General features: G+C 48.0%; 1 protein-coding gene across 3 annotated transcripts in view; it reads left to right on the top strand.

The window, feature by feature from the left end:
- The window catches only part of Rgs6 (regulator of G protein signaling 6), a 657,652-nt gene that overhangs the window by 412,109 nt on the left and 234,540 nt on the right, over positions 1–11,003 (top strand). The gene's annotated exons all lie outside the window — the stretch shown is intronic.

Below are 11,003 nucleotides of genomic sequence, written 5' to 3' on the forward strand. Positions count from 1 at the left end.
CCTCCGCAAGCCGGGCCACGGGGCAGAACCCTCGCGTAACCGCCCCTGCTGCAGAACTGTGGGGTGCAGACCAGCCTCCGCAAGCCGGGCCACGGGGCAGAGCCCTCGCGTAGAGCGCTGCCTCCCCGGTGCATTTGCTCTTCCCTGCCTGGGCGCAAGCCCTGAACTTAGTAATATTGTAGTCGCAGGCATCACGTCCACACCTCTGTGTGGCCCCCGCCAGCTGTCGTCTGCTCTGCGCTTCTCCCTCTGGCACAGATGTCGGAGCCATCTCTAGCAAGTGCCAAAACTTTGCTTTCCCTGACCACACGCAGAGAGGAGCCACAGTCCCATCTCCTACGGCCACGAAAGGGGAGACTGGACGGACAGGAGGAGGCTGGGCCAGGGCGAGGAGAAGGTCGGCATTAAGAACAGCTGGGACGCCCTACGCTTTTGGAATTACCGGTGTCCGCAGACAGCAGGGCAGCTAATCGGTCCCCCTCCTCACCCCTTCTCCGGGCGTGCGCCCCTTGCGTTTCCCCATCAGGCTGGTTTAGCAGTGCCATCTACAGGCCATTTCCAAAACTGCAGCGCTCTGTAGGTCTTGCCGCCACCCGCTTCGGGTTCAGGATTCTTCAGGGTGGGCTGCGCCTTCTTGAAGTAACCAAGGTGCTGCCCATTGTAGCTCCCGGAAGAGCATCAGAAAGTGCCGTCGCACCAAGGAAGGGTGCTGACATCCAGGGGATTCCCACTGGAGCCCCGTCTGTCGGTTGTAGGGCACCCCTGGCTTACTGCGTTTGAACTGGTCGGGCAACAAGGCCAAGGCGGCTGTACTTTCAAGCCTGCTATTAAGGGTGTCGCAGATCGCAGCGCCGACCGGTGGAAACAATTCAGGGGGCGCATCTGCTTGCGAAGCCCGCGGGGGCGCCTTGCACTGAGGTTGGGCTGACGCCCCAAAAGCCTCTGCAGCGCTACTTCCATCCGGCTCCCCCCCTCTCCCTTCCTGCCTTTCTCCCCCTTCCCTTCACTTAAATAACACAGATCTCTTCCGTGTTTAGAGCCCGTAGGACCCGGCACTGCCCTGGTTGTTGTAAACGCTGCTCGAGTTCGCTGAAGGGGCCTCTCTCCCCTTCCAGCACTTGAGTTCTGTGCCGTGTGCCGTGGCGGGTTGTGGTGTCCGTTTGAAGGCCAGACCCGACGAAAATGCTCGCTCGGCCCACACACACGATCGAGGTCAGTAGCTTCCTCGAAGGCCCCAGCAAGCACTTCAGCTGTGTGGGTCCCGGCCCAGTGACGCCTCTGCGGCCCTGCCGGGACTAGTACACAGCTGGGCACAGCAGAGTACCATGCTGTTGCCAGGCAAACAGGTGACAGGCCCTCGCTGGGCGGCCCCTGAGCTAAGCCATTGCGGGTCGTCGCTGGTAGATGTGTAGGCGGTGGCCCGCATGGCAGTGGGCAGCGCCCGGAGTGAGGGGGATCCCGCGCTGGGCGTCTCCGTGTCTCCTGCCACCAGAGATGCGTCTGATAATTCGAACAGTCCTGTCTGCTCTCAGGCTGTGTTTGGCTGGAGTGAATGCCTTTCCTAATGTGTTAGGGCGCTCCAGAAAAACAGTGGGCTATGTGGATACACACACGTGGCCAGTAACTGCCACCCCGACCCTTTGGAGATACGTTCCAAGACCCTACGGAGGCCTGAAACTGCAGAGTGTCAGATCCAGTGAACACTATGTTGTGCCCCCACACACATACTTGGATGTGTGCACATCCATATCATGGGGCTTAATTTATCAATCAGGCACAGTACGAGATTAACAATAAAATAATACTGTACTACAATGAGAGCTAGGTGCATGCGGTCTCCCTCTCAGAATATCTTGACCAGCCCTGATGACATGAAATGACACAAGCCCTATGTGGCAAGATGGCAGGGGGCAAATGGCAAGTGCGTGTCACGCACCACGGCCAGAACTTCCGCAGTTTGAAGTGTGATGGCAAAACTAACAGGAACTTCTTTGGTGTTTTTTAAAATTTTTGCAAATAGAAGATTCCTGCTTATATTTGCAGGAATATTTTCTTTCCTTAAGTCAAGAACTCTCGCCTTTTCATTTAAAGGACATGGCTGCTCTTCGGCATATCCGGACCCCCAGGGTCTCTATGCTTTGTCGTCAGTCATGCTCTGGAAACCCCCGTGGGAGGCACCCCAGAACTGGCCCGGCATCTTCAGCCCTTACCGCTGATGTCTCCCGTGCTCCTACCACTTTCCTTGCTTAGCATGAGCCTGCTCTCACTGGGCGCGCTGTCCCCATGATATGCATGGTTACTTCTCCTGGCTGCATGTGTCCCCCCACCATTCTTTGCTCATTGCTTAGGAGAATGTAGGAACCTGCCTGAGACCCATGCCCACAGAAATAGAAATACATGCATCTCCTATTACATGTACTATATATAAATGTATACCAAATTATCACCTGTATGAGGTGCTGCACATGCCGTATGTGATGAATGTATGTGTATCGTATATATCATATAAGAGTGTGTATGTGTGTCTCAGTTACTTTTCTCTTATTGCTGGGACAAAATAGCCGACACCCGGAATTAAGGAAGGAAAGGACTGTTTAGCTCACAGTTGCTGGAGGTTTCAGTCCATACTTGGCTGGCTCCAAGGCAGAGGGGCATGTGGCAGAGGGCAACCTTTCACAGTTGCAGTGCCCCACTCCCCTCCTTACACTGTACTGCAGATCACCCGCCCCAGGGCTCTGCTGTGGCACTTGCCCCTGCCATCCCTGCACTGGATCACGAGTCAATCACAAACTCCAGCAGCCAAGCCACCCCATGACTGAGTGAGGCTTTCGGGGGACACCTGTATACACCGTAACACCCAGGAAGGGCCCATGTTTCTTTCAGCTTGAAACTGAAGATAAAAAAATCCCCCTTGCTCCTGGGAGTAGCAGTGTTTTCATTTTCCTTGGGCCTACAGCAGTCTGGGTAGGGCCCACGCATTCGGACAAGGCCATCTGCTGTCCGCGGCCTACCAGCTCCAAGGTTAGTCCTGTCCAGAGAGCGCCCTACAGTCTCGTCCAGAGTAACAGCTGGCAGGACACGCGGGCACCTCACCGCCCAGTTAGACTGATAGATGAATTAATTCTCACACCCATGTGTAGAAAGGTACCAAATGTGCCAACAGGAGCACTGAGTTCTTTTGTTTCTTGTGGGTGTTTGTTTCCAAAAGTAGGCTACTCCTACATCTGTTTTAGTACCCAAGTATCTCTACATAGACACAGTAGTGTCCAAACACAAACGAGGGACTGGCAGTTAGGAGCACTGGACAGCAGGAAACAGAAACCTATTCATTCTCTGAGGCCAAGGGTAGACTGCCAACAGAATGTCTGGAGCCAGGCGCCATGGCACAGGCCTGTGACCCCAGCACTCCGGGAGCTGAGGCAGAGTGGTCGCTAGTTCCAGCCCAGCCTGGGCTATGTAGGAACTCAATGAGGCCCTTTTTCAAAATTGAAAAATTAAAGGCTGAGAATGCAGTTCTGTGCTAAGACCCTGAGTTCAGTCCTCACTAAAAAAGAAAAGAAAAGAAAGAAAGAAAGAAAGAAAGAAAGAAAGAAAGAAAGAAAGCAAGCAAGCAAGCAAGCAGGAGACAGAAAATAAAGGGCCAGAGATACAACATCAACATCAGGAGCAAGACTACCCGCCTCATGCAGGGCCCCTATCCTTGGGTCTGTCTTTGCTTCTCACCCCCTAGTGTAGGAGGCAGAGAGAGGACTTATGCTCGGGATCACAATGATCCAGTTGTCCCCCACTGAAATCAGTAGTCACATGGTCACACACGCCAAGGGGACCCACAGCTGGGGCTGGGAGTGGGGTGGGAGCAGTCTGGCGGAGCTGAAAAGGGAACGCGGAAGGTGAGTTTATTCACCTCGGACCCTCATCCATGGTCGCTGCCCAAACCCCAGTCCCTTTGCAGCGTTCATCCTTTGTAAAAGTTGCGGTCTTGGCTACCAGTCGCCACCTTGGAATAGTGGAGTATTATGAACAGAAGGAAACAAGCATGATTGTTTTTTCAATTTTTTAACATCAGAACCCTTTTACCCAATAAAATCTTACATAAAACTTCAGGATATGCAACTAAAAAGGTCACACTCCTCTGGGACAGGTGGAGAGAAGACAGGCCAACAGTGCCACCCCACGGTCCCTTTCCCCCATGCCACCTGTCCACCCTGTCCCACCCATCCCATCAGTCCTCCCTGCCCTTGGGTGCTTGCTACAGTTATTCCAGGAACACACTTGAAAGTGACTGAGCACGTCATTGAGCAAGTGACACAAGAGAAGCACAACAACTGTCGCCACTCAGAGGAGTGCCAATTCCCACCAACCTTTGCGGGTGTAAGACACCCTCTCCTCTCCAGGTGCTCTATTCTAAACTTTTGACAGTACTTTTTTTTTTTTTTTTTTTTTTTTGCGGAGCCAGGGATTGAACTCAGGCCCTTGCGCTTGTGAGGGAAGTGCTTATTCTACTGAGCCAGCTCCCCAGCTAAACTTTTGTTGCATATATATTTAGGATAATTTTATAGCACATAATATAGAACTGTGGGCCTTAATGTAATATTAGTATTTGACATTCTATCAGATCGAAGTAGCCAAGGGGAAGAAAGCAAACGGAAATAACTGTACAAAGAAAACTTCTGTGAGTGTTTGTTCACGTAGGAATGAGCTCACAAGTGTGCATTCAATCTTGATTTCTGTCAAAGTTTGACAGGAGCTTTCTGTTCAGTTAAGTATTGAAGCGTGCTTGTGTGCTGCGAGGGCCCAGCCTTCAGGCTCACGGCATCCTCCGCACTGACCAATGTGTGTCCTAAAGTATGTTGCTCCCTCCGTGGAGCCCACCGCTCTGTCAGAATCTGCACCATCGCTGACAAACGCAACTGCACACAGAGGCTAACGCAGATGTGACATCTAGCTCAGGAATTCATTTCTCTATTCTAGAATTTTGAATAAGTAGAATCATACCATAAAATAGTTTGGGGTCCATTTTCTTTCCTTTATTTATTTATGAATTTATGTATTTGGCCCAGGGTCTCCCTGCTTGGACTCTAGTGATCCTCCTGTCTCAGCCTCCCCAGTGCTGGGATCATAGGCATGCACCACCACGTGTGGTTTCAGTGGCCGGCATGATACCAGGGATCAGGCGCTTAGACCACGAGCTCTCTCCCAGCCTGTGTCCGTTTTCTTCATGCAGCATGGTATCTTCTGAAATTTGTCTATGTGTGGCCTATACTCAGCTGTCTAAGCGCCTGCCTGGCAAGCACAAGGAACCGGGTTCGATCCCCGGTACCACCTGCCGTGCTGGCCTCACGCTGGGCTGGCCACGGAAATCAGGCGTGGTGGTGCATGCCTGTAATCCCAGCACTGGGGAGGCCGAGACAGAAGGATCAGTAGGAGTCTGAGCTGTGTAGTGAGACCCTGTACCAAATAAATAAATAATTTAAAAAATCAAATTCAAAAGCTGAGTTTTCCAAAATGATTGTCCACTGCACACATCCACATGACGTGTGAGCATCCTGGCTGCTCCAGCCCCATAGCACCGGCCTTTTAAGTGTCAGCCGTTCTAGTGGGCGTGTAGCAGTGGGTTCTTGTGGTTTTAATTTTCATCTCCCTTTGACGAATGACATTTGTTACCTATTTACGTACTTCTTGGCCATTTATTTATCTTTTGTGAAGTGTTCTATTTTTGCCCCACTAAGAACTTCCTTTCTTGACTTGTTCTTATTAAATTTCAGGAGTTCTTTACTTATCATGGGTAGAAGCCCTGTGTAGGTCTGGCAGTGTTCTAATCTGTGGTGTGTTCTGTTAAAGATGTCTTTTGATTAGAAGTTTTACATTTTGAAGTCTGCACATTTTACAGTTATTGCCTTCATTGATGTACGCACATGGTCCCGTATTTTTCCCCTTTAATGTATTAATATGGTCACTCATAATGACTAATTTTAAAATGTCAACTAAATTTCTATTCCTGGGTTAAATTTCATTTGCTCATGATATATTTTGTATGTATTGACCCATTTGAATTTGAAATGGTTTGCCAAGTTATTGTATTGGTACTTACAAGGGATGTTTGTCATTAACATTCTTTTCTTGTGATAACTTTATTTTGGTGTCCAGTTGGTGCTGTCCTTATAAAATAAGTTGGGAAATGTTACCTCCTCTACTTGTAGGGAAATGTACAGAACACTTTACTATTTTCTTTAAATGTACTTGGTACAGGGTCTCGCTATGCAACTCGTAGTGATCCTCCTGTTTTCAGCTTTCCCAATGCGGGGATTACAAGCATACTGCCATAGCTATTCTGGGAGGTGGCTCAGCACCCCTGGGGGTGGGGCCAGCGCTGCAGGTGGTTCTGGGGCTCGAACGGGTCCCTGCACGTGCCTAAGCAGATGCTTAGTCTGCTGAGCTATCTCAAAACCCCAGTTTGCTATTTTCTTCTTTAAGACTTTAGTAAAATTTGCCTGTGAATTCACCTACTCTGGATATGTCCTTTGTGGAAAGTTTGTAATTATGCATTAAGTTCCTTTTATTGATATGGGGCTATTCAATTTTTCTTATTTTTTCTGAGTAATTTTGATAACTTGCATATTTTAAGAAATCTGTTCATTTCTTGTGTTTGCCAAATTTATTGGCATAAATTTGTCCATAAAATTTTCATAAAGTTTTTTCCTACTTAGGCTTCTTGGGTAACATCTTTATTGAGCTATAATTTTCACACTGCATAATTCACTCATTTAACATACATAATTCAATGACTTTTTAGTATACTGAGTTATACAACCATTACCACAATCAATTTTTAGAATATTTTAATCACCCAGAGAAGCCCTCCTTCCTCCAGCAGCCCCCATCTCCCTATCCATGCCCTGTCCCGCGTCTGCTCTCGGCTCTGTGGTGTGGCCTCCTCTGAGCTTTGTGCCAATGGAGCCAGACAGTACACACTCTTCTGTCATCGGCCTCTCATGTGACCCAGTGATTTCAAGATGGAAATGTCTCTGCGAATATGCACATGAAAATCCTAAACCATAAGCGCACATTTTCATTTCTTTTGGGCACCCCCAGGCCTGGGACTGCTGGGTCATGGAGCAGCTCTCTGCTCCAGCTTCTGAGGCGCTGGAGGTGTGTGACAGGCCCCGTCTCTCCGCATCCTGCTCATCCTTGTCGTTATCTGTGCCTCTCCTGCAGGCATCCTAACAAGTGTGCAGTAGAGCCCCGCGGTGGCTGGGCCTTGTGCTTCTCAGATCCCTCCCACACTCAGCTTGCTGGCCGCTCGTGTACCTCCGCTTCCCAAAGCCAGCCATTCAGCCTTATCATCCTGACCAGGACGACAGGCAGCTTCCCTTCTCGCCTCCCAGATATTGGGGATCTATAGCCTCTTTGCTCCTTAGTCTAACTGGAGATTTATCAATTTTATTGATTTTTTTAAGTACCAGTTATTGATTTCAACATCGTTTGTCCATTTGTAAATGTTTGATTTCTTTCTTTCTTTTTACTATTTCCTTTCTCCTACCTACTCTGAATTTAATTTTCTCATTAAATCACTTAGATCTGAGAGTTAAATTTTTATTGAAGAAACTAGCTTTTAGGGAGGAGCTGAGGAGAGAGCCCAGCTGTCTAAGAACCTGCCTGTCAAGTGCAAGGTCCCAAGTTCGATACCTAGTACTGTGTGCCATCCCGGCCAGCAAAACCAGACACAGCGATGCACACCTGTAATCCCAGCACTGGGGAGGCTGAGACAGGAGGATCGCTGCAAGTCCGAGCTGTGTAGTAAGACCCTGGACCAAAGGAATAAAAATTTAAAATTAAAAAAAAAAAGAAACTAGCTTTTCCTAGTGTATGATCTATCCTGGAAAACATAGCTGTGTGAACTTGAAAAGCTTATTAGATGTACTAATACTGTTTCAGATCTTTTATACTTCATTAATTTTTTAGTACTATAATTGATTAGGGGGAAAAAAGCACTTTAACATAAATTTTGTTCTGTTCCCATAATACTTGAAAAGGATATACTATATCCAACTCATAAATGGAAATAAAACCGGGGAGTCAACAAGGTTAAGTTGATTGTGAGTTTGAAACAAACCTAAAGGTGGAAACGTGGTGAACCCATGCCTTGGGCTAGAAGAACATGTAACAGGAATCAAGGGGAAGGAAGCTGTTAGAATCTGCCTGCGGGCCTGTTTGTTCCAGAAGAACAAAAATACTCAGTCTCAGCTTGTCATCATTTGATACAATATATTTGAGGGAAAATAGTTTTGGGATTATTTGATATGCATCTGGGTGTTTGTTGTCTGACTTTTTAGCTGTTTACTGAAAGAAGCAGTTGCCAGGAGCCGTCAGTGAGTGGGGTGTCGCAGACAGCAGGAAGGTCGCAGCGTCAAGACTGGACCCTAAAAGGCCAGCCAGGTAGCTCAGTGGATTAGAGCACTTGCTCAGGCTGCCTAGGCGCGGCAGGAACTGGGGTTGGATCCCCAGCGTGCGGTGCCGGCCCCACCCGGGTGTGTGCTGAGACGGAGACAGAGACTGGGTGTGGTGGTGCAGGCCTGTAATCCCAGCGCTTGGGAGGCTGAAAACAGGAGAATCACTAGGAGTCCAGTCTGTGTAGTGAGACCCTGTAGACTCGGTACTAAACACTTAAAAAAAAAAAAAAAAGACTGGACCCTAAGAAGAAAAGCCGCAGTGCCAACTCCTTACAGTAGCCCAACTGTGACGATTCCGCGTGGGGTGGAAGGCGCAATGCAGAAGTCAGTTGTCATACAAAGGAGAGCTTGGAGCCAGGAACGAAGCTCCGGGCACAGCGTGGCTTCTGTGCGCGCTGGCGCAGAGGCAAGCAGGAGGCCCTCGGCCGATCCCAGCTCTGTGCCGAGGGGCTGGGGAGAGCTCGGCTCTTCCTGCCTCTAACCTATATTTAGGTTAACCTATACTTAGTATCTAGATACTAAATATATTGGAAAGATACTAAAAGCCCACAAGTTAACTGGTCCTGAATGCACGCACCCGCGCGCGCGCCCGCCAAGCTGTCCCTGCGGACTAAGTTTCTATCTCATTCTAGACCTATGCAACCCTATACCTCCTCGTTCACTGACTAAGCAGCTATTCCTACATGGTAAGACCTGACGTTGTGCGCTGCCTGGCACTTCTGAGCCCCAAGGTCTAACCGTGCACTCTCCCACTGTCGCCTCCCACCAGTGGGAAAGGCTCGCCACGTGGACAGTGTCTGTGTCAGCCAAACCCGGAGGACCCGGTCTTCGGCTAGCAGATCTCACCTCCCTGGCACCCAGTACAGTTCCTGAAACAGGCCAATCGCACTGTTTTACAGGGACGGGGGATTGCTCATTCTCAGGGCTGCTAGGCGGCCCCCCGCGGCTCCTGTGGCTCCGCCGTCCGGGTGCGTCCCCGCAGGCCCTGAACATGATCGCTGCCCTGCACCCCAGGTTGCGGGTATTTGACCCACACGCTGCCATCCGTCTCACTTGTCTGCCGTGCACGTTCAGCTGTCTCATGCACACTAAGGCGGTGAAAGACTTCCCTCACCAACTAGGTAAACAGACAGGATTAGAACAAGCCCAGCTTAGGCCCTGGAACATTACTTTATTTTTAAAAAACAGCTGGACAGAATTCTATAATAGGAGTGCAAAGTAATCTGTTTACCTTGCTCTCTTTTAGTGGAAAATTGGTTTAGTCTGAGCTTGTCCACGACGATAGGTGAAAAGGTCGAGGCTTTGCGGTTCCAGTTCATGTTCTCCTTATAAGGGAAGGCCAGTTTCCTTTCGTAGGTGTGACCGTGAGTTGTATTTCTGGCCTTTTCTTTATTGGTTTAAGGAAACTTTGCTTCTATTAATTGTCCTCCTGTTCTATGATGTTTTGGTTAGAGCTTGTCATTTATCACTTCAGTGTGCTTATAGTAGGTTTTGCTGCCCAGCTTTTATTTCATTTCATGTTACCAAATTTATTTTTTATGAGTTGTGGGATCTCCTCTACTCTGTGACTGTATACAGAAATTTTCTGGATTATGGTTTCATGTTTCTGTTTCAATCTTTGATTTATCAGGAAATTATACTAATATAAAATGAGAGGTAAAGACCTAAGACTGTTTTATCAGTTGTTTACCTGCAATCATTCATATTTTATCTGTCTACCTGCCACGTTATTTTTATCAAATATAAACGGACTCTACTTATGGTCTATGTGCTGTTCCCTGGATCTGCCTTTTCATGTACTAAAGATATTTTAATTATTATACATCCAAAAGGGTGTTTTGAGCCCGGCATGGAGCCACGCACTTGTAATCCCAGCACTGGGATTGCCATGAGTTCAAGGCCAGCCTCAGCAGCATAGTAAGCCCAAGGCCAGCCTGAGTTACACAGCAAAACACCGTCTCAAAACCCCCAAAACAATGTGTTTTAATACATGCCACTATCTACACTTGAGTCCTTTATCTTATTCTTGCTTATTTTATTTTCCAGATGAACTTTAGAATCATTTATGACTCCATGGGAAAATTCCTGGCCATTTTAATTATTGGAAATTTATACATTAAACTAAAGAAAATTGAATCTCTAAAATGCTTTCCAATCAAAGAACTGTTATTTCTTCAAAGACTTTCAGGACCCTGAATGGTACTTTGAGGTTTAGCTTACAGATCTTGGATGTCTTATTACGTTTTTCCTACATAGTTATATAGCGGTTTTTTCTTCTTTTGAGATTTCCAAACTGTCATTTATAAATGTTAAGGCAATGGATTCTAGATATGAACTTTCCTCAGCTGTCTAACTGACTCTTTTGCTACGTATGGTAGCTCGCTAGGCACTTGACCATAAGATCTCTGTATGCGATCGTTTCTCTCTTGTCTCGGTGCCTGGAGCGCTTGTGTCTCTCCCTTGTTCATTCCGGGATGGCTTTCAGAACAACACTGAGTTAAGGACAAGGATGTCCTTCTCTCCTTGTTGGCTCCTTCATCCTTGCTAACTCCT

This window comes from Octodon degus, unplaced genomic scaffold (assembly GCF_000260255.1).
Source record: "Octodon degus isolate 3935 unplaced genomic scaffold, OctDeg1.0 scaffold00007, whole genome shotgun sequence".
Taxonomy (NCBI): Eukaryota; Metazoa; Chordata; class Mammalia; order Rodentia; family Octodontidae; genus Octodon; species Octodon degus.